The sequence below is a fragment of the Cnephaeus nilssonii genome (assembly GCF_951640355.1).
Source record: "Cnephaeus nilssonii genome assembly, chromosome: 7".
Taxonomy (NCBI): Eukaryota; Metazoa; Chordata; class Mammalia; order Chiroptera; family Vespertilionidae; genus Cnephaeus; species Cnephaeus nilssonii.
The window spans coordinates 92,749,775-92,773,369 of record NC_137078.1 but is presented as its reverse complement, the minus strand read 5'-3'; positions in this window follow the sequence as shown (position 1 = coordinate 92,773,369).

The window sequence follows — 23,595 nt, the reverse complement described above, 5'->3', positions numbered from 1 at the left end:
GGCAGTGGTCAGCAAACTGCGGCTCTCGAGCTACATGTGGCTCATGAGCCAAAGTTTGCCGCTCTGTTGACTAATGAGTTTGTGGACCACTAGATAGGGGCTTAATCACAAGGAACAACAACAGCCTGTAATTATTGAAATCGAGAGTCTAGGTCAGTGGTCGGCAAACTCATTAGTCAACAGAGCGGCAAACAGTGGCTCACGAGTCGCATGTGGCTCACGAGCCGCAGTTTGCCGACCACTGACCTAGGGTGTCCATGGAAGGAAGGAAGGGATGGAGGAAGAGGAGGATGCAGGAGGGAGAAATGGGTGAAGAAATGAATGGATGAGTGAGTAAAAGCCATGTCTTGTCCAGAAAGGGACATTCAACGATGTGGGTCCACCTGGAGCTCCTCCAACATGGGGCGGGGGGGGGGGGGGGGCGCAGTGGCGGCTCCTACTTGAGAACCACTATCTTGATCTGGGTGCTGTCTACACAAGAGCACGGGATTCTGGCAAAGACTAGTTTGAGGACAGGCCCTGAGCCATGGAACAGACAGGCCCAGGTGACTGCCCTGGTGCCCCTGTGCCCTCCTCTGTCAGCCACAGCTCTCCACCCTGGCTGCCCTCGCTGGCTGAACCAATGGGCACGGACCGGCAGTGCGCTCTGGTTTAATCAGGGCTGGAGACAGAGCCCTCCTGCTGCCACCGCTTGCAGTGCCCGAGGCCCAGGACGCTCAGATTAGTTCACAGGATGTCACAGACACTGTTCTGCCGTGTTTGTCATCTTCCCCGGCCAGGTGTGAGGTTTCCCGAGGCCTGAACAGGAGCCTCAGCATCCGGGCCCAGTGCCCCCCCTCCCTGCTCACCTCCCTCCCGCCTTCACACAAACCTCCCACAGTTTGGGAAGATGAGCTGCAAGTGACCCCTGCTAGGCCCGAAGAGAGGCCTGGGCCGGGACCCTAAACCAAATGTCTGCATCTGGGATGGGCAGCAAGGTCAGAGAGGCAGATGCTAGATGCTGGCCCGGGAGGCCCATCTGGTTTGGGATCCTGGCTCCATCCCAGGGGAACATTCAGTTAGTTATCCTAAACTCCCAGCCATGCCCCCGCCAACCCCCTCCTCTTTTCATCTTTGTTTCAACAAGTGTGGTCTCATCCCACACCATGCGGCCGAAACCCTATAGTGAATAAGACATGGGTCCTGCCTTCAGGTCGTCAAAGGTCTCTGGGCCTCAGTTTTCTCATCTGCAAGAATGGGACACCAACACCTCCCTGGACTGCTTCATAGGGCAATTGGGAGGCTCTGGGAGGTGGTTAATGAGGCCACGATGGGAAGCCGTGGAAAGCAGGTCAACATCGAGTCAGGAGGTCTGGGCTCAAGTTCCAGACAGCCACCGGCCAGCCGAGGGACTTTGGGCAAAAACTGCCCCTTCCCTGAGGAATACAAATAATCAAAATAGGAGCGATTTGCCAAGCACTGTCCTAAGCACTTTACAGGTATGAATTAATGTAAACCCATCACCTCCTATTTTATAGATGAAAAAAGCTGAAACCCAAGATGTCAAATAACTCAAGGTCACACAGTAGTAGATATTCAAGGTCACACAGTAGCAAGTATTCAAGGTCATAGAGTAAGAGGTGCTCAAGGTCATAGTACTAGGTGCTCAAGGTCACATAGTAGCAGGTGCTCAAGGTCACGCAGTACTAGATACTGGAGCCAGATTCAAAGCCAGGCCATCTGGCTCCAGAACTTGCCCCCTTTACCCCTCCTGCTCCACAGCCTCTCACCACCAGGCAGATCCCAGGTCCATGAGCAGCTTGGCCCAAAAGAGCAGGTCCCACTGGGCCGGCCCAGTTTCCCCAGGGAGGTACTATGCCTCTCCCCTCGGGTTGGGAGCTCCCCTAAACAGGGGCTGTTTTCCCCCATCATTTGGGGAGTTTTGGGGTGAGGATAGGAGGGGAGCACTGATTGGTTCTCACCCGTTTTGCACCTGCCTGCCCTTAATCTTCCCAATTCCCGTCTGAGGCCCAGCCTCGCTAGAGACATCTGGTCTACCTCCTCTGAGGCCCACCTGCCAGGTGACCTTCTCCAGCCACCTGGGCTAAATGAGACATCTTTTCCTAAATCATTGGCTGAATGTGAGAAACCTAGAGCTGGGCCTTGGCTGCTAAAGTGCTAAGAGTTAATTCAATTAGCCAGGGCGTGTGAAGCCGGCCCTCCCTGTCTGCAGCCACAGCCCAGCAGGCTCCCAGCACTTCCCACAGCCCTGCCAGAACTGCCCAGCTCCCGAAGAAATCTCAGCTTCCCCCGTCCACCTCCTGTGAGGCCCTCCGCCAGGCCCTCGAGGGTTCCACTTACCCAAAAGCGGAGGAGAATGAGCAAGTCCAGCCTCATGAGGGGAGTGATGGCCACGCAGCAAATGGGGGCGGACTCCAGCTTCAAACCCAGGATTCCCGACTACCGCTTCCCTGCTCTGCTTTTGCACTTGCTGTTCCCTCTGCCTGGGATGCTCTTCCCCGGATCTCTGCTAGGCTCCCTCCTTCTCACCCTTCAGGTCTCAGCTCAAACGTTGTCTTCCTTGATCACAGCGTCTCAGCACAGGCCCACCCCCTCCCTGAAGCTTCCATCGCCTTCCCTGCTTTATTCTACAAGGGCGCCTGTCCCCAGCTGGCATTGTCTCATCTACCTGCTCACCATCGGACTCTGCTTTTAGACCATTCGCTCCATGAAGGCTGGGCGTGGCTGCCTGCTGCCTGCCATCCTGGTGATAGCTGTATGTCAGCACCTGGCGTGTAGCTGCCCCAATAAATCTTTATGGAATGAATGAATGAATGAATGAATGAATGAATGAAGAGGGTCTATAAGTCCCATGGTGGTACTTGGACCTTTTCCGTGGGGGTAGCAGGAGGGATACCAAGGGGAACCAGCACTGTGGGCTGTGCCCTTTCCACAACCCAGCTGTGGCTGCAGCCGCCTCTGATTAGGCCCCAATTAACAGAGAGGCCTTTCAGCCATCAGCTTCCATTAGTCGCTCAGACTTTAGCTACGAGGCCTGGCCAATGGCCAAGAAGTTGGTCTCCAGAGAGACTGGTGGAGGAGGAGGCTCAGGAGGTCTCAGCGTGACTGTCCGAGCACTGGTGGGAAGGCTGGAGGTACTGTGGGGAAGGGGTACAGAGCTGGGGTTAGCTGGGGTCCCACTCAACCTCCCCCTCTTCGCCCCACTTCTGGCTCGGCCACCACCATGCTGTGTGACCTCGGGCCCATCCCTTGCCTTCTCAGGGCCTCACTTCCACGACTGCAAAGCGAGAGGACTGGAAGTTTTCGCGCTCTCGCAGCTCACGGATTGTGGGTGGCATCTGGCTGTGACTCCCATCTTGTCTGGGTGCTCAGGAGTCTCCGAGCTCTCCCTGCCTCTCCTCCCACCGCTCTGCGCAGCCTCCACGCTGCAGCCAGAGTCAAGTTCGCGGTGTCCTGTCCCTCTCCTGTGTCCCCTGCTGCCGGCCTCTCACATCATCCCACCGATGCCCCTCTGCCCTGCCCGCAGGCCTCATGCATTTGCTCCCCTCCCGTCCCCCTGGAGTGCCCTCCCTCCCTCCTTCTGGCGCGCACCTCTTCACCCTCCACCCTCAGCCGGTCTGTCAGCTTCCCAGCTGCCCTCGGTTTCCCTCCTACGCCCAGATCCAGACCATTCCTCCTCTGGGCTCTCTCAGCACTCTTTCACCATCCACATGACCTTTTTTAAATCCTCACCCAAGGATAGGATTTATTTATTTCAGAGAGAGGAAGGGAGAGGGAGAGAGAGATAGAAACATCGATGAGGAGAGAGAATCATTGATTGGCTGCCTCCTGCACGCCCCACACTAGGGATGGAGCCTGCAACCCAGGCATGTGCCCTGACCCAGGAATCAAACCGTGACCTCCTGGTTCATAGGTTGACAGTCAACCTATGAGCCACGCCGGCCAGCTGGAAGGTGTTTTTCAAGCATCATCTTGTTCCCACCATCTTCCCATAATGTCAAAAGGGATTATTATCCCCATCTTACAGCAGAGAAAACTGAGTCTCCGGGAATTCAAGGGCCTGTCCCACGGGTAGAACGCACGTATGAAGCCAGAATAGCTGGTCTCCACTCTGGTAGAGTGTGCCATTGGGTGGTGGCGTTTCCTTTTTATCTTTATACGTCTCTATATTTTCTCTAATAAGCATGTCTTACTGTAATAATCTGAAGGAAAAATAAGCAAACCTACAAAGAGTTCCTTGGTGGGTTGCCTGTTTGTTCTGGAGCCGTAGGACTGCAAGTCTATAATTTCTGTCTCAAAGACACTCTATCCTGGCCCCGCTGCCTGCGTAATGGGACCTGCCCCCAGGGCGCTCTGGCCCCCACCCACCCCCACTGTGGGCAGTGGGGTCTGCAGTCAGAGTCCCAGGTCTACTCCACACCAGCTGGGAGCCCTTGGGCAAGACTGGAACCTGGGAGCCTCAGTTTCCTCATCTGCAAAATGGGAGTCAATAACACCAAGTGGAATAAGACCGTACATTCCACCAGTATTTATAGTATTGGGCACCTACTGTATGAGGGCATCTGGCCACTCATTCACAGAGTGGATGGCAAATTTAACGACGCCCTGAAATTCTGCCGGGAACTCAGGGGGAGAAGTAACTAAGCAAACAACGTCACGGGTTGTCCCTGTCTCTGTCCTCTTGTCTCTGTCTCGATGGCAAAGCCTCGCACATCCAGATGGGCGTGGTGCCTTGGGAACTGGGCCGACCTGGGCAGAATGGAGCCTCCCTGGGAATGGCCGTCCCCAGAGGACGGAGGGGAACATACCACAGCCCCACAATTCCAAAAACCCCAAAAGACCCCGCTTCACCCATCGGTTTTCCACACTGTGAATCGATTTTCAAGGGTGTTCCCCAGAAGTGGTCTGGCCTCTCTGGTGCTGTTATTCATTCATCCCGCCCCGGCCGCCCGCTGCCTCCTGGCCAAACCCTCTCCACCCTCACGGCCTCCATCACAACTGAGATCGGGGCTGGGGGGAGGAGGCCGATTCCCGTAAATACCCCCACCCTCCATGGGTCTGGATGCCAGCACCCACCCGCCCACCCCATATCTTGGCCTTCACCAGCTGAGGCCCTTGGCAAGGCTGGGCCAGGAATGCCACCCTGGGGCCAGGGGAGCCTTTCCCAGGCTGGGGCTTAGAGGAGAGTGGTCCAGGCCAAGAGGCCAGAGCTGGCGGGGAGAGAGACTTCCTGCCCCCAAGGGCGGGGGAGATCGCTGCCAGCTTCCCATGCCACCCCGGCGTGCAGATGTTACAGGGAGTGTCAGGGAAGTGCCGGGAGGAGGGCGGTCTGCCCAGGGAAGGTGGGAGAGGAGCCCTGCACAGGTCACTGGGAACAGCAGGAGGCGTGGGCCGGAGGACACAGGCTGCTTGTGTCACTGACCTGCTGTGGGACCCCAGGCCACGTCCCCCTCTGGGCCTTGCTCCTTCATCTGCATCCCAAGAGGGCTGCATGAGGTGGTTTACTTCACAGCGTTCACTGAGCACCTACTGTGTGCTGGGTCCTGGCCCCCCTCCCTACCCTTCAGGGCTGACATCTGTGTGGGGAAGACGACAGCGAAGGATTGCCATGAAAGGCCCCAGGGAGAAGGTGAATGACAGGAGGTGGGACCCCTGGGGGAGCTGGGTGGGTAGGAGTTGGCAGGTGTCCCAGAGGAGGGAGCAGCCTGAGGGACAGAGCATGGTGCCTACATTACCGATAGCAGCAGTACCACCAATAGCTACAGCGATAACAGCCTCAGCCCCGGCATCACCACCACCACCAATAACAACCTCAACCCCAACACCAGATTCTCCCACGTTGCCAATATCCAGAACAACTGGGCAGCCATTGCATTTTGGTAAGTTCCTGCCCAGAACCCAAATGGATAGAGCCCGCAAACGGTACTGCTGTGCCTGAGGCTGCTCCTCGGTCCTCCTCTCATTCCCAGAGACACTGCAGACTTTGAGGAACCCCATTTGGGAACCACTGGGCTGGATGACCTCTAAGGGCCCATCCAGCACTGACCTTCTAGGCTGCGTGAGGATTGTAGGAGCTCCTCAGTGGCAATCTGGCCCACACTAACACCCACATGCAAGGCTCTGACCGGGGGCCCACCCACCCCATCCCAGGGAAGCAGCTCGCCATCCCTTGGGCCCAAGACCCCCAGCAGCAGTCTTGAGAATGGAGGGGTAGAAAAGTGAGGGTCAGTGGCTTCCAGTAAAGGCTGTTCCTTCAACTACGGGGGCGCTTCACTTGGCTGGTCCTTGAATGCCAGATCCATTGTCACCGAGCCCTTGGGAAGAACTGATCCCTCCCTCCCTGTGCTTCCAGATCCAAGTGCCACTCCAACTGATCATCTTGTGAACTCCCTGAGAAAGGGATGGCATCATTTGTCTCTGCATTCACTCATTCACTCATTCATTCATTCATTCAACAGGTGCTGGGGATCCTGTGATGTTAGAGAAGCTCCCTGCTTTCAAGAGACGCACGGTCTAAAATAGTGCTGCGTTCATCACAGTACATCAGGGGCCCACCCGGGGCCTGACATCGAGGGTCCCCAGTGAGTCCACTGAACAAGTAAATTAGAGAAGGAAGGAAGGTGGACGGACAGAGAGGGGACGGAGGGAAAGCCCTGGTGGGAAAGGCGCTGTGAGCCCTGTCTTCCCTGGTGTCCCCCCCACCTCACGTTGTCCCCTCTTTCTCTTCCTGGCCTTGCCAGGCACCCTGATCCCCTCTCTAACCCAACTGAACTGTGGGCAGTTGCTTTTCCAGCCCAGGCTGGAGTTTTTCAAAAGGAAAACAAAGAAAGCCAGATGCCAAAGCACACAGGCGTGTTCTCAGGGCACAGATTCCTTAGGAATGACTGGCTGGGGCAGCGGGAGAGTCACTGGTCATGGCATTGCTTCAGCCCAGCTGGGCTGGGCACTGGGCTCAGTAAACAACAGCATCCCCGAACCACCCCCCCCCCACTACCACCACCAACAACACCAGTAATCATGTCAGCAACACCAGCACCAACACTACCATCATCAACATCAACACCAAGACCAGTAACAATGTTAGCATCACCAACAATAGCAGTTATCAGGTTAGCACCACCAGCGACATCAGTCATCACATTAGTACCATCACCAACAACACCATTACTATAAATGTCAGCACTAACATCATCAACATCAATACCACCAATCAATAATAATGTTAATACCACCAACAACAACAACACCAATACCGCTAGTAACCATGTCAGCACTAGCATCATCAACATCAAACCACCAACACTAGTAATCATGTTAGCACTACCAACAACACTGACACCACCAGTAATCATGTTCGTACCATTACCACGACTGCCATCAACACCAGTAATCACGTTAGTACCAACACCATCATCAATACCACCAACACCACCAGCATTAACATCACCACTCTCAATAGCAATTGAAATACCAATCTCAGCATCAACACCAATGACTTTAACATTACCAATAGCAACAATACCACCAATAACTCCAAGAATAACAGCTCATACCCCAACCCTAACATCACCAGTAAAAATATTAACACCACCACCTTCAATAACAACCTCAACCTCTACTCCAGTTACTCCCACATTGCCAATCCCAACAATACTATTTCTCTCTAACAACACTGCCGCTCATAACATTAACACCAACACCATCAACGCTGCCAGAGCCAACTCCAACACCCACAACAAGAGCACTGCCTTTACCAGCTTACCACCAATTACACCACCAATACCATCTCCAGTACCACAGCACCACCGTCAAAAACAGCCTCAACCGTAACCCCACCCTCGTCCACTATACTACATCAGCTCATCACCACTAACTTCACACATACATCAACACACAAAACCCCCTGCCCTAACCCGTTTGGCTCAGTGTATAGAGCGTCGGCCTGCGGACTGAAGGGTCCCAGGTTCGATTCTGGTCAAGGGCCATGAACCTTGGTTGCGGGCACATCCCCAGTAGGGAGTGCGCAGGAGGCAGCTGAATCGATGTTTCTCTCTCATTGATGTTACTAACTCTCTATCCCTCTCCTTCATTCCTCTCTGTAAAAAATCAATAAAATATACATTTTTAAAAATAAAAAAACAAAAATAAAATAAAAAAACACAAAGCCCCCCCACCACACTCCATCGCCAGCAGCCCTTGCTTTGTGCCAGGCACCCTACACACATGTTCTCAGGCCTAGCCCCACTCCATGCAGTACCTCCTAGCAACACCTCTACCTTAACTATGAGAAGAGGGGCTCAGAAGGGTTAACCCTAGCCCAGGGCTCGGCCCGTGTGCCCGCCTCCTTTGCCTTGAAATCCTCCCTCCGCCTGCTCCTGGTGCTCTGTGAGGTGGGCCTGAACTCTCTCCCTAGCACTTACTGGCTGGTCTCTCACTATCCCAGGTCTTCCCTTCCTCGCCTGTCATAACGGGGCTGTCATCATCATACGTATCCCTGCTTGGTGGGCAGACTCCCGAGATGGTGTATGTCAGTCCCCGGGGAAGGGCACCCAGCACGCAGAAGGCGAGGCTGGGTCGCAGCTGTTACTGTTATGAGGGCTGGCAAGACAAAGAGAACGTTCCATTCTGTAGATTGGGGCCCAGAGTGTCCATATGCCCTCGGTACCCACAGTCGTAGTAACAGCCAGTGCTCACTGAGGCCTCGCTGGGTGGCCAAGCAGCGTCCCGAGGGCTCAGGAATCGTAAGTAATAACTCACCCAGGCAGGCAATCTCGCCTGTGCCCTTAATCACTAGCCCAGGTCCCCTCCCGTGAAATCATCCGCATCCACTGAGCACCTACTACGTGCTGGTGCTTCTCCTATATTATCTCTAATCCTCAGACAGCTTTGCAGAGCAGATAATACTGACTCTGAGACGGACTTGAACTTAAGCTTCTCGCTTTGGCCAGGTCCAAAGTGGGGCCCCCACCTCCCTGTCTTCTAGGCAGTGGCATCCCGGCTACCCAGGGGAGACCTCAGCGCCTCAGGGGCCATGCCCTCCAGCCCCCAGCCAGCGCAGGTCTATGCCAGAGGCTGCCGGGCACAGAGTGGGGCAGATACCAGGCCTGCCTTCTGGCTTCCAGGGCTCTTTTGGCTCAAATGCTCCCCAATGCTGTCACAGCCCCAGGGGAGCCCAGAGGCCAGGCCGGTTGGGGTTTTGGCATCCCCCAGAGCAGCTGCCCAGGCAGAAGGGTTTCGTCTTTCCAGGCTGAATGGCAGGATTCTGCCCCCCTCCCAAGTTCCCGTTCCCAGAGAAAGACCTTGGCAGGACCCCTGATCCTCTCTCCTGCTCGGGACGGATGGCTTCCAGCTGCCTGGTCCCGGCCTGGGAAAATTCCTAGGACTCTGCACGGCTGCACGGCCCAGGCTCTGAAACCTGAGTGGCCCCTCCCGAACCCCAGCTCTCCCCTTCCACCCCCCCCACCCCCCCACCGGCTACCTCAGCCACCATTCCCTTCAAGGGCCCCCTTCTTTCCCCAGCAAGCCCCCAGTTAGAGCAACCACAGAGAGAGTCATTTCGACCTGGGAGGGGCTCAGAACAGAGGGGATTCTCTGTCCTTGGTCACCTAGCCTGTGCCAGGCCCCGTGCTAGGCACCTTACAAACGGGCGGTCAGTGCTCCCAGCTACCTCGTGAGTTTGACGCATTACAAATAGGGAAACTGAGGCTCGGAGAGGCGAGTTGCTTGATGAACAGCACAGCTGGGTAGGAGCTTAGGTTGGACTAAGGTCCTTCACACCTTGCCTGCCCCACTCCCTCGTTACAAAGGTGGAGTGCAGGCCAGGCAGGGGAGGGGGCTGGCCAGGGGCAGGCCAGGACTGTCGGGCTGGGGTGAGCAGGTGTGTCTGGCCCTCGAGCGTGTTCTGGTCCACGCCACCTCAGTGCCTTCGAGTCAAAAGCATCTCTGGCCGCATTCGCGTTGCATCAGACGCCCCATCACTGCCTCATGGTCGGGCTCCGATGCCCCCTCGGTCCTTTGCTAATGTAGCTCAGAGCGTGTCACTCAGTGACTCCCAACGCCCTCGGAATCAGTCCAAGCCCATGGCCCCGTCTCCATGGTTGAGGCCCTGCCTACATCCCCCGCTAAACCGGCCCCATCCCTACCTCACACCCTACACAGAGTTCCCCAAACACCTGCCCGCTGTGCCCTGGGCCTGCGTAGGTGCTACGCCTTCAGCCTAGGAGTGTCCCCTCAGTGCCCGCGCTCCACACGGCCCTGCAATTGCCAGCCGCCTGGTCTGCCTCCCTGCCAGGCCAGGGCTGGCTCCCTCCCTCGCCTGGGACCCTCTGGGACCTGCCACCTTTTCTGAGAGGAAAGCAGTTGTATAGTAGCTGCAAAGCCCAGGCCTGGGGCGACCCTCGCTGTCCTCAGGGCCTCATCATGCGGGCACTGTCACGCGGTGCTTGGCGTCTGCCATGGTGACAGAGGCGCCCCCCTCCCCACCCCAGTGACCTCCCCTGTCATAGCCCCAAGGAGGGACTAGAGCAACCAGCTTAGGGAGAGTGAGAGGAGCAGGTGCCCCCGCAGCGGTTCCCACACTGGCCGCCAGCTGGGAAGATGGATGGGCGCTTCCCAGCCAGGACGGAGGAGCAGGGAGCTCATGTCACCGCGGGCTCCACGTCCCGTTCCGGAGCCAGACACGGGACTCGGGCCAGTTTTTCAAGTCGTGGGAGACCAGGGATATTGTTTTGTTTTGTGTTTTTAAGGCAGAAAAGAAGGGAAAGAAAGAGAGAGGAGGAAAGACCTTCTGCTGTGCTGGCCCCACTCCGTTTGCCTGTCCTCCACCCCCCGGCCCTTGGTCCAAGCCTGGCCCCAGGACGCGGACTCCTGTCCTTCTCGGGACCCCGGAGGGGGCGGGAGGGTCTCCAGCCTGAGGCACAGCCCGTGAAGGGCAGGAGGAGTGCCTGGAGCTGGGAGTGGGGGGGCTGCAACCCACCTGCTGGGCACAGCACCCCCCATCACACCAGCCCGAGGCTCCCCGAGGCCCACCTGCCACCCCACTGTCTGGGCTTCAGAGAATTGATTTGCTAACAGCCGTCCATCAACCCGGCACGTCCAGCTGTTGGTCCAGCTGATGAGTCCCCAGACCCTCACCCACCTGAGGAAACTGGTCCTGGAGCCTGCCCCCCCCCCCCCCAAATGACCTGGGTGACTCCGGGAGCTGGTAACTGGAGACCCCAGAACGCACCTCCCTGCCAGTCTCCCCCACCCCCGTCGGCACTGAAAGGGGCCTTCACGTTCACCCCTGGCTCGCCCCCTCCTTCCAGCCTCACAGCCACGGGTCTGCTTGGTTAGCCCCCGTGACGGGTGCTCACCCCTCCTTCCAGCCTCACAGCCACGGGTCTGCTTGGTTAGCCCCCGTGACGGGGCGCTCACCCCTCCTGCGGCAGCCCTGCTGGTAACTTAGGTTCCACCGAGTTCAACTTCAAGACAATTAGGCAGCTTCCTATCCTCCTTCCCATTCAAGAGATGACAGAATTGGCTCCAGGGCCCCCCAGCCAAGGCTCCTCTGGAGACTGGTTCACACCAAAGCTGGGGTATCGGCCCTGTAGCGCCAGACCTCCTGCCTGGTGTCAGCAAGTCCCCACCCTGTGGCTCCTGCCAAGCCTGGCTCTCCCAAAGACACGTGGCATCTTCCTAGGATGCCCCCGAGGGCTGGAGGTGAGGCAGTACCTTCAGACCCACTGGGAGCTTCCCTGACCCTCAGCCCAGGTCCCTGACCCCGCTGCTCGGTGAAGCTGGACGATCCCTGCCTCCTGAGCCCTGACAGCCCAGGCCCTGGATGGCCCGAGGGTCTGTTTGCAAGGACAGGAGAGAGGAAGGGATGGGGAGAGGCCCAGCCCTGGCGTCGGCAGCAGAACATAGGAGCGCCAGCCTCCTTCCAGAGCAATTTGCTGAGCGGCCCGGGGCAATGGGAATTCAGACCTGGGCCTCAGTTTCCTCATCTGTAAAATGGAAATAACAAATGTCTAAGAGCGGTAAGAGTCTCTTATCCTATATAGTAAAGAGCTAATATGCTAATTAGATCAGACGGCGGAACCACCTTCGGGAATGACCAGTGGGCAGGGCCGCCGCGGGGTCGTGAGGCAGCCGGGGCTGTGAAGGCCGAGCCCCTTGCACGAATTTCATGCATCAGGCCTCTAGTTCTGTATAATCTATTCTGAGGAGGGGGCTGTTATGAAGGTGGTAGAAGATAAGCAGAGAACTGTGGGGATTCCTGGGTTAGAGTTGAGGAGTCAGCCCAGAGACGGATACAACCTGCCAAGGTCACACAGCGACACGTGACAGACCTGGAACCAGAACCCAGGTTCTCTGAGTGTTGGCTAGAACCCTGCAGGTCCCTGGGAGCAGTCAGACCCCTAACGCCTACCGCCTGGCCCTGTGTCCCTCCAGCACCCCTGAGGGACCTCGTTTGGCAGGGCTGTGGGACAGGAGCTGTCCCCACAGCTGGCAGGAGCTGGGTCACAAAGAGTTAAGGCCCGGCCGGGGTCTGCCTTGATCCTCCTAAGCAGGCAGGACCCCAGGCGGAGCGGGGCTTGGGTTTCATGCACCCCCACCCTGGCCCGGCTATAAAACACGATCGTGTCTCCCTGCTGATTGATGGTCTGGGGGGAACCTTGGGCTGCTGTGAGATTTGGTTTTCAGGGGCTCAGCCATTGATATCCTATCCGGGCCTTCTGGAACCTACCACAGGCCCTTCTCTGGAAGCGCTGGACCAGGCCGGGTGGTGGGGAGGGCAGACAGACTGCCCTCCACGGCCAAGACACAGGACAGAGGGCCCCTGAGCCCAGGGCCTGCCCTGAGAATGGCCGACAGGGCCCCTCCAGGACTCCTGCGAGCCTTGACTTGAGTGGCCACTCATTCATTCATTCACTTCCCAAGCACCTACCGCGTGCCGAGTGAAGGAGCGTCAGAGGCGAGCAGAGCTAGATGCAGCCCTGGCCTCATGGGGCTTTCAATCCAGCAGGCCTTCTGAGATGGCGCCCCGCCCCCTCCCCCGCGGTGTGCGGGGCTGAGGACCAGGCCAGGCCTGAAGTGCCTGCTGGGCTCGGCTCAGCCTCCAGGCTGACCTGGGCTCGAACCTCCTCTGCCTAGAAACTACCTAAGAACTACCCTTTCCATCTGTGGAATGGGCATGATCACAGCCCTGCCACTTGGGGTTCTGGTGCAGAGCAAATGAGGGGGTGCATATAGAGCGCTTAACATCGGCCTGGCATTGGGTAACTAACACTCATGTAATCTCAGATCCTGGAGCAGTGCCTGGCACTCCATGTTAGAGGGAGGGAGGGAGGGGGGGAGGGAGGGAGGGAGGGAGGGAGGGAGGGAGGGAGGAAGGAAGGAGGATGGAGGGGGGAAGGAAGGAAAGTGGGGAAGGAGGGGGGAGGGAGGGAGGGAGGGAGAGAGGGAGGGAGGGAGGGAGGGAGGGAGGGAGGGAGGGAGGGAGGGAAGGAGGGAGGGGGGAAGAAGGAAGGGAAGGAGGGAGAGAAGGAGGGAGAGAAGGAGGGAGGGAGGGAGGGAGGGAGGGAGGGAGGGAGGGAGGGAGGGAGGGAAGAAGGAAGGGAAGGAGGGGGGAGGGAGGACCTGGGTCCGGGCCATGTGTGGTCTTTCCCCGCGGTGTCTTATTTAACTCCAGGGTGAGGAGGTGATGTGAGGAAAATGAGTCTCGGGAAGCAGCACCCGAGCCTGTGCAGCGGCCTCCACTGGAGACCCACCCCCTTTGCTCCCCTGGTCAGCCACGAGTTTGTGGGGACAGAGATGGTGCCCGCTTGTCTCTGGGACTTCCTCTCACTCACTCAGCCCCGAGCACACGGGAGCATGAAGGGAAAGGAAGAGGGAGGAGGAAAGAGAAAAGGAGGGTCTGCGAGGCCCCAGCCAGCCCCACGGCTCAGAGAGGAACCCTCTGTGCAGACATGGAAGCTCTTTCAGCCCCAGGTCAGCTGTGCGTGGGTGCTGGGACCCAGCCTGGGGGTGCTGGGACCCAGCCTGGGGGTGCTCGGACCCAACCTGGGGGTGCTCGGACCCAGCCTGGGGGTGCTCGGACCCAGCCTGGGGGTGGTCGGACTCAGCCTGGGGGTGCTCGGACCCAGCCTGGGGGTGGTCGGACTCAGCCTGGGGGTGCTCGACCCAGCCTGGGGGTGCTCGGACCCAGCCTGGGGGTGCTCGGACTCAGCCTGGGGGTGCTCGGACTCAGCCTGGGGGTGCTCGGACTCAGCCTGGGGGTGGTCGGACTCAGCCTGGGGGTGCTCGGACCCAGCCTGGGGGTGCTCGGACCCAGCCTGGGGGTGCTCGGACCCAGCCTGGGGACACCAGGGCCGGCACCTGAAAAAGCAAGGCCCCGCCTTGGGGACTCGCCCAGCTCATCAGAGCGCCCGGGCAGGCCTGCTTCCGAGGAACCCAGCTGGGAGAGGTCTTTAAGCACATGCGGACCCCACTGAAGAGCCTCAGAGCCCCTCAGTCCACACCAAAGCTCCCCGGGCTCCAGTGCCAGCCTCCTGGGGCGCTCCCCGTCCACACCGACGGCCTCATCATGCACCCCGAGCCCAGGCCATGCCCCTTCGGTGGCACCCATCACCCCGGTGTTCTGCCTTCAGCGTTGGTCCATGTGACCACACGTGATTTAATGTGCAGGCTTGAGAGCCTGGCTGCCCGGATTCAAATCTCACCATCATCCCCCCTCTCTGAGCCTCAGTTTCCCCTCCGTTAAATGGGAATGATAATGTGAGATAGCGCAGACCTGTGATTCCTTATTTACCCCTGGCACATAGTAGGTGTTCAGTTAGCATCTCTTGACTGTATGAATGATGCTTATTTCCAAGACCCAGTCTGGTTATCTGAGCACGCCCTCCCCTGGACCCCACCCCCCCACACACACACACGGACAATGAAGGAAGAAGAGCCCCCCAGCCAGCAGCTGGCCCTCAGCCCCAAACTCCCCTCTTCTCAGCACCCCCAATCCCCTGGCCCTGGGGTCCCTAATCCACCCCAGAGTGACGCGGAGCAAGTGCTCCATGCCAGCATCTGCCTGCCGCTGGGATCACACGGGCCAGGAGAAACCCAAGCCCCCGGGCTGGTGGCGGAATGTCAACAGCAGCTTAGCCCTCCTGCTGTTCCCAGGGTCCAAGAGGGAGGCGGGGCTTTCTCCCCAAGTTCTCCCCCACCTCCAGCTCGGGGCAGAGACCCAGCCTCCCCCACAAAAAAATCCTGGAAAGCCAGGGCTGTTGATAGAGCCCGGTCACTCAAGCCACAGAGGCACAGAGAGAGCAAGGGGCTCGCCCGAGGACACACAGCAGTCTTGTCCAGAGCCCAGGCCAGCTCCGGCTTCCTGTCTTTCAATCCCAGTTTCATTCCAGTGATCTCCTCTGACCGTGACCTTGACCAGGTCAAGGAAGCTTTTCTCCCTCATTCTTGTCAGCTAGCAACCCTCAGTGTTTAAAACACCCTGGACTGATCCACCCCCCTACCCCATGCCATTGCACCCCCACCCACCCTGCACCCCTGCACCCACCTCAGGAGTTCCTCTGTCTCCTCAGCCAGGCGCTCTACAGGGGGTTTGCAAACCTGAGCTCGGGGCCCAGGGACATTTTAGTTGGGGGAAGAGGGGGTTTCTCACACCATAGCTGTGGGAGAGTTCACATTAAAATTCTTAACTTCAGCTTCTCTTAAAAAGAACGTTCCAGCGACATGGTTCCCAGAGTCCTCGCCCCGTTACAGGGTCCGCTGGCCTCTGTAAGGAATTTGGTTGGCAAACCCCTGAGGCCAGGCTTTCTTCTGGGGCGAGGGATGGAGGTGGGGAAACTTGAAAACGGATCCTTTTGGTTAATGTATTGAGCTAACCTTGGTTGATAACGTTATGTAAATTTCAGGTGTGCCACCTCATAATTCCCTATCGGTATACTCCATTGCATGCTCACCTCCCCAAGTCCAGCTTCCTCCTGTGACCACGTATTTGATCCCTTTGCCCAATTTGCTCCCCATCCCACCCCTGCCACCCCCTTCCCCTCTGGCAACCACCGTTCTGTTGTCTGTGTCTATGAGTTTACTATGGAAACCACGATGGAGGTTCCTTTAACAATTAAGACTAGAACTCCCATATGACCCAGCAATTCCCCCCAAGATAGAAAAACACTCATTTGCAAGAATATTTGTAACCCTCTGTTCACTGCAGCCCTATTTACACCAGCTAAGGCATGGAAATAGCCTAAGTGCCCATGGACAGAAAAATGGATAGAGAGAGAGGGTGTGTGTAGACAGGGGAATACTATGCAGCCAGGAAAAGGTGAAGTGTTACTGTTGGCGGCCACATGGCTGAAGCAGGAGGGGATTAGGCTAAGGCAGTGGTCGGCAAACTCATTAGTCAACAGAGCCAAATATCAACAGGACAACGATTGAAATTTCATTTGAGAGCCAAATTTTTTAAACTTAAACTTCTTCTAACGCCACTTCTTCAAAATAGTCTCGCCCAGGCAGTGGTATTTTGTGGAAGAGCCACACTCAAGGGGCCAAAGAGCTGCATGTGGCTCGAGAGCCGCAGTTTGCCGACCACGGGGCTAAGGGAACTATGTCAGATGGAAAGGGACAAAACCCACGTGACTTCACTAAGGTGTGGGACATAGATCAAAAATAAATAAGCAATCGAACTAACGAAACTCATCTTTGCTGAGCATTTAAATGCAATGGCTGTGTCGGCACATAACACACAGAGACCCTTCCGTCCTCGGAATAACGGGACCCCTGTTCTTCTCTCGCTGAGGATTCCAGGCTGAGAGCATCTGGCGCACCAGGACCCCAGCCCAGCAGCGGCGGAAGGGGACTCACCCGGGTCTGGCAGCTCCAAAACCCAGAGCTCCCACCCTTCCTGCTCAGAGCCGTGGGCTGCTGCTTCCCGGAGCTGCAAACTCAGGTCTCCGATCCTCTCCAACCCACACCGTCTCCCTTCAGCCTCTCCTTTTCTCCCACCCCCAGCCCCTGGAGTGGCCCCGCGTCCCCAGGAAACTGCTGCCTGCTTACAGACTCAGCTCGGTTGTGGCTTCCCCCACCCAGGCAGACTTGAGCCCCCCCCCCCCCTTCATGGGCATAGACTCCGGAGTCACGCAGACCTGGGCTTGGTCCAGCTGTGCCACGCAGCCGTGTCTGTGGGCCGCTCACTCTCCTCTGCATCCCGCACCTCCCCCCCCCCCCCCGCACCCCGTCACATGGATGCACAGATGCCCATGGTGCTGGGATTCGGGGGGGTTTAGCCCACCCTCCACCCAACAGCTATTGATCCCAGGAGGGTTCCATGGAATAATGTTTGCAAAGCATCCCGCACATAGTAGGTGCTTGCATTAGAATCCCCCCCACCCCCCATCTCATGCTCTCCATGTTAAGCACCTGAAGGCAGGATCTTGTTCTTCTTCACCCTTCTTACCTCTGGGCCTCGTGGGCCACCGGGCACCCAGCGCAGAGCCCACCATCCGACCAGTAAATAAAACGCCTGAGTGTCACTGCGCCAGGGCTGGGCCCAGAGTGTCCTGTGCTCGCTGACAGCCGCGGTGAGGTGGGGGAGGGGTCCCAGGCCCTTGGGGGCTGCAGGTGTCACCCACGCGCAAGGACATGGCGGCCACTTTCCACGTGGCACCCACAGAGACGGGGCCAAGATTTGGGACGTGTGCCAGCGGCATCGTCCAGTTCCTCCTGGGCGAGAGGTGGGGGGTACAGGCAAGGGGGCCATGGAGGGCGACTCCTGCACGGCTGGTGGGAGCCGCTCGGTCTGTGGGAGGGTCCCCAGTTTGGAGCCTGCATTCAGCAAGTGTCCAAGGAGTCTCCCTACTAGTGTTACTGTCAGTGAGACTATAAGTGGATCATTGCGATTCTCTGGGGCTCAGTGTTGACGTCTGCAAAATGGGAGTGAGAGCATGGACTCACGCGGAGTGTGGTGAGGATCGTCTGAGATAAAGCTTTCGAAGGGCTTGGTAATGTATAAGATACTACAAAACAGAAGCTATAAAAACCATAACCATTTGTAAAATCACAAAGCTGCAAAGCATCCTCAGGACTGCCGCTCCAGGGGAGCTCCCAGGGAGGGGGCACGTGGCCTGCGCAGGAGGCCCGAGGGGGCAGCGAAGATGAACGAATGGATTCTGCGCCCACGGTCCCGGTGAGTCACGCCCTGCGACAGGATGGAGAGGTGGCCCAGCTCGGGCCGAGAGAAGCCGGGAGGCCCTGGGCCGACTCCCAGCTCCGCACTGACTTTTGTGTGACCTTGAGCGGTCGCTGCCCCTCTCCGGGCCTCAGTGTCCCCCTTCTGTAAAGCGAGGGGATCGGGCCGGATCACCCGCCACGGCCCTGCCAGCTGTGGCCCTGTGAAAAGCCCCTCCCCTCCTCCTCCCTTGTCGTGCCCAGAAGCCAGTCTCCCAGCACCTCCCAGGGCGGCCAGCTGGCCACACCTGGGGAAGGGCCACCGGGTGGGCCCGCCGCAGGCCTGTTTCAGATCTCGCCAATCCCCCACCACGCAGCCTTCCCTCCCGCCTCCTGGCTCCGGCTCTGCCAGGGTTAATTGGCCCACAGCTCTCAGCCCGGCAGGAAAGGCAGAGAGGGACCCAGGAGCCTCCCCCGCCCCCTCGCCACCCCCAGCACAGCTGTCTCCCCACATCCCAGCCGCCCAGGATTACCAGGCTCCCAGGGGTCCAGAAGGAAGCGATCGCATTCTTGAGGGCCTTATGTCAGGCTCGCTGCTTCCCACTCCCCACCCCCCAGCCCCCAGCCCCCAGCCCCCAGCCCCTGCCGTTCTCCAGACCCCGTCCCGCACGTCCCCCGGCCAAGGCAGGCTAGCACAGAGCCCGCCAGGCCTGGGCACAAGTCCTGGCCAAGCAAGATTCCCACTTCCCTTCTCCGATTCTCAGTTTCTTCACCTGGAAAATGGGGATAGTTCCTATTTCAAGGGGGACATTGAAGAGGCATGTCTGAATATAGGAAGTGCGGGGCCCATAACAATAGCCTCCTTTACCTCCCACAGCCCTGCCCTCCCGGGGGCTATGTACAAACTTACCTAATCCTCAGACAGGTCCCATCATCACTACCTCCATCTTATAGACAAGGACACTGAGGCACAGAGAGGCTGAGGGGATTGCCCAAGGTCACACAGCTGGCCCAGGCCCTTCTCCCTCCCAAGTGCACAGGCTTAATCACACTAGTGTCTGCTGGATAAGGCGTCGTGTCCTTGGTCCCTGTTTCCAAAGCACCCACTTGCTCCCCACGCTGCGATCAACCCAGTGTGAGGAGAGCCTGGTAAGGGGAGGGGTCACAGTACAGCTGTCGCCTGTGCTCCTGGAGCCACTGCTCTGCCTCCCTACCTGTGTGGCCTTGGGCAAGGCGCTGCCCTCTCTGGTCGTGACTTTCTCTTGAACATGAGCATCGGAATGGGAGGCGCTGGCGTGGAGGGGCCGGGCCAATGTGCTTTTCTGGGCTCTTGTGCTTACAAACAGCTCAGCTCCCAGCGACCTGGGCTGAGCAGGGAGGGAGGCTGGCGCCTGATATGAAGCACAGATACATTGTAAACATGCAAACGGGAAGAAGGCATCCCGGGGCAGCTCCTCACAGACTGGCTGAACCCTGCCATGGCACACGCCGGCCTGACACATCCCAGTGCCGTCTGCCGGTCACCACCTGCTTTCTATGAGGGCCCACAGGGGCTCAGTGTGTCCCTCTGAGAAATGGGAGCCCCAGGCCGCAGACCGGGGTTCCTCCTGTGGCACCTGGCACCTCCTGGCATAAACACATGCTGGTTGTTTAACGGACAGATTGAATCAATGAATTGTAACCCCCTGTCACCATCATCACCATCGACATCACCGCTTCACCGCCATCAACTGCACCCGCATCAGAAAGGGTAGCCACGCTGCCATCTTTATCATTTTGTCACACGTACCGTTGTCATCCGAAGCTATTGCGTAATGACTTTCTTCCGACATTTTTACTCAAAACCTCACTGGGCCAAGCACTGTGCTGGGAGCTCCCCATGCACCGCCCTGTAACTCTCCCAACAAGCCCAGCCCCAGGCCCGCCCCTAGGAAGCAGGGTCTCTTCTTGTACCCACTTTACAGATGAGGAGACTGACAGTGACGGGTTTCTTGAATCTCTACAGTGGTGAATAGAGATAAGAGAGGACCACAGGCTTGTCTGACTCCAAAGCCCATCTTCTTAAACACCAGCACCCCCAAACCACAGCAAAATTGCCCTTCTTCTCACCACCCAATAGGTAACCAACTCAGCACCAGTGTTATCATTCCTGCCATCACCAGCACCATGCCCTTCGCTGCCAAGACCCAGTGCCTCTAAGCTCACCATCACCACCTCCGTGTCACCGCCAGCACCAGCATCATGTTTAGCGTCAGCTCGGCCATCGTTGGCCAAAGACGAAAGAGTAAGCCTGGTCCCTGGATTTGTCCATCCCAACAGGACCACACCTTGCTCCCCCCAATCTTGCCACCCCATTGTACAAAGGATGCCTGGAGAGGACCCATCATTCTCCTCATGATGGTGGGGAGGGAATGGCCAAAAGGTCAGGCCTTTGTTTGAATGTCTGCTTTCAATAAGTATTCATTCAATCATTCCTCCATTCCTTCGTTCAACCAGCATTTACTGGACACCACCATCGGGGTGAGCCAACGGGATGCACAAGTAAACGAAACAGAAACAAGGCCGACTCAGGTGGCGCCAGGAGGGCACGTGTCAAGTAAATCATTACAGGAAACGAGGGGAATGGAATAACCGAACCTGCTCTGGGAAATCCAAGAGGACCTCCTAGAGGAGATAATGGTGAAGCTGAGACCTGAATGCCGAGTGGGAGGGAGCCAGGCGAAAAGGGAGAATACGCTGGGGTTACTGGGAAAGAGTTCTGGTGGAGGACACAGCATGTGCAAAGGCCCTGGGGTAGGAAAGGCACCTCGTCTTAGAGAAACTGAGGCATCCCGGGGCAGCTCCTCACAGACTGGCTGAACCCTGCCATGGCACACGCCGGCCTGACACATCCCAGTGCCGTCTGCCGGTCACCACCTGCTTTCTATGAGGGCCCACAGGGGCTCAGTGTGTCCCTCTGAGAAATGGGAGCACGATGTGACTGGTCCAAGATGACACGGGAAGGTGGAGGTGACCAGAATTGAGCCCTCCCAGCCTCAGGGAGAGTGGAAGGAGGGTCGTGGTAGGGAGCAGGGGAAATGCATGGCACAGAGTAGGCCCTCAGTCCCAGAGGAAAGGGCATGGGCCGCCCAGCGTGGGGCCCAGAGGAAGCAGCCCGAGCGCCGATGGGGCTGATGAAATGTTATGGACGGTTCTCAGCGATTACACAGGGAGAATCGATTGCTCGGGCTGGTGCCTGCCCGGCACAGAAACACGAACACTGAAATGTCAGGCCTGTGATCTGAAAGCATCACCCAGCAGCCGATGAGCGAGTACAGCCCCGCGGTGCAGGCAAAGATGGGGAAATAAAAAGACACCCCAACACCCCCAGATGGGAACAGGGCGCCCAGAGGTGCTGGCGGGGAGCGGGCTCTAGTGTATAGGCTCAGCTCCCAGGGACACGGAGGCTGGGCCAAAGCTCCCAGAGTGTCAGCAGATGCGTTTTTAAACATGCAAATCGGGGGAGGGGAAGGGGCTCCCAGAGACTGCCCTGCGCCCACTCCCCCCACCCGCCACCCCCTGAAAGGTAGCAAATGAAGGCCAGGGCCAGGGCTGGAGGAAGGGGAGGGGCTGGGAGTGTGCAGGGAGGGCGGAGGAGGGCCTGCAGGGCCTGTGCCTGCCTCCCCAAAACGTCTGGGCCAGCCGGGGCAGCCCCCCAAAACCGCGTTCTCTGAGAACCTACCCTGGGCCAGGCATTTCCCCACGTCGCACTTGAAAAGCTGGCTTTGCCTTCAGAGTGGGAGTGATTGTGCAGCAGGAGGAACTGGGTCCCAGGGAGGTCACTGGCCCAGAGCAGCTGCTCCGGGAACTGGGTGCCCCACGCCATGGAGCTATGACGACCACGTGCCTGGCTCCGGGGAGCCCTCTGTGCTCTCCATCACAGTCCTCACCCCCGCTGACCCTCTAAGAGCATCGCCATCTTCATTTTACAGACGGGGAAACCGAGGCTCTCAGAGAAGGAAATCGGCCCGAGTCGTCTTGCCAATAGGAGACCAGCTGGGATTTGTCGTCTGTGCCCGAACAGAGGGTCTACACCTGGAGCCCGCACTGCCCAGACCCACGGTGGCGAGGAAAACTCTCCAAGCACACAAATGTCCTGCCAGGGAAAGTGTCACACGTGTACACACACACACACACACACACACACACACACACCACAGACACAGCGTTTGTGCACCCACGCTTACCCACAGGAACACATGCAAACACGTCCTTCCGTTTAGCCCTCCTGCCCTCACACACCCCCAGCCTGAAGAACCCTGCGCCATGTGGGTTACATGCAGGCTCACATGTGGTCAGTGGCAACAGGCTGGGCATGTGGCACCACGCAGACAGAAGCGAACAGCCTGTGTGCGCCTCGGTGTGTCCCGTGTGACCGTGTCTGCACACGTCTGCTCCCTGCTCGGCTGTCTCTCATCTGAGAGCCCTTCCCCGGGGCAAGTGATGGGCCCGAGAGGGTGTGCCCAAGGGTCCAGCCTCAGGCCCCCAGGAGAAGGGACCCCAACTGCCACAGAGCCTGCCAGGCCCTGCGCCTGGAGCCTGGGAGACCCGTGGTCGCTGCTCCTGCTCCAGGCAAGAAAACAGCGCCACCTGCTGTCGGCTTCTGGAACTTCCCGTCAGAGAACACCTGTCTGGCCCTGACTTTTGGAAGGACCAGGTCATGGCACAATCCTGAGAACAAGCTGGGGCTGCAGGGCCACCCCAATAGCACCGTCTAGAACGAGGCTCGTGGTCAGAACCCTGGAAGCTTCTCACCCAAGTTGGAGACCACTCTCCTTAGACGGGTGGGGAAACTGAGGCCCAGGGTCAGTGAGTGAGGAGATCCAGTTTGCCTCAGGAAGAGGGGGCGTGGCAATGCTACAGATGGAGTGTGAGACGGTGGGAGACTCATTTGGGGGCCGTGCGGTGGTGCCAGGAGGCCGGCAGCCTGGGTGAAGCGGCGGAGACACGCTGGGCCCTGCCCTGGACAGGAGGGCCCGCTGTACGTAGGGATCATGTTCTCACCCACACGGATGCACACATACTTCACCCTGCAAAAGGGGCGGCAGAGGTGGGCGGGCCGGGCCCGAAGGCACAGGGGACGAGGGATGCGAGGAAGGCCGCTGGGGAGGCCCTGGCTGCCTCTGGCTCGTGCTCCAGCCCCCCTCGTCCTGGATGCCTGCTGAATGCAGGAGGGGAGCAGCCTCAGAGGAGAGATGACCCGGCCCCCAGTTTACAGATGGGCAGACTGAGGCCCAGGGGGAGGAGTCGCCCCTGAGGTCGCAGGGACCAATGGCCAGCTGGAATTGGCCCCTGCCATTGGTCCTCTGTCCCAGCCCAGAGCTCCTGCCCTGAACACGGTGGGTCCTTCACTCCCTCGGGTTCAGAATGACCCTCTCCAGGGGCGGGGCCTGTATTCAC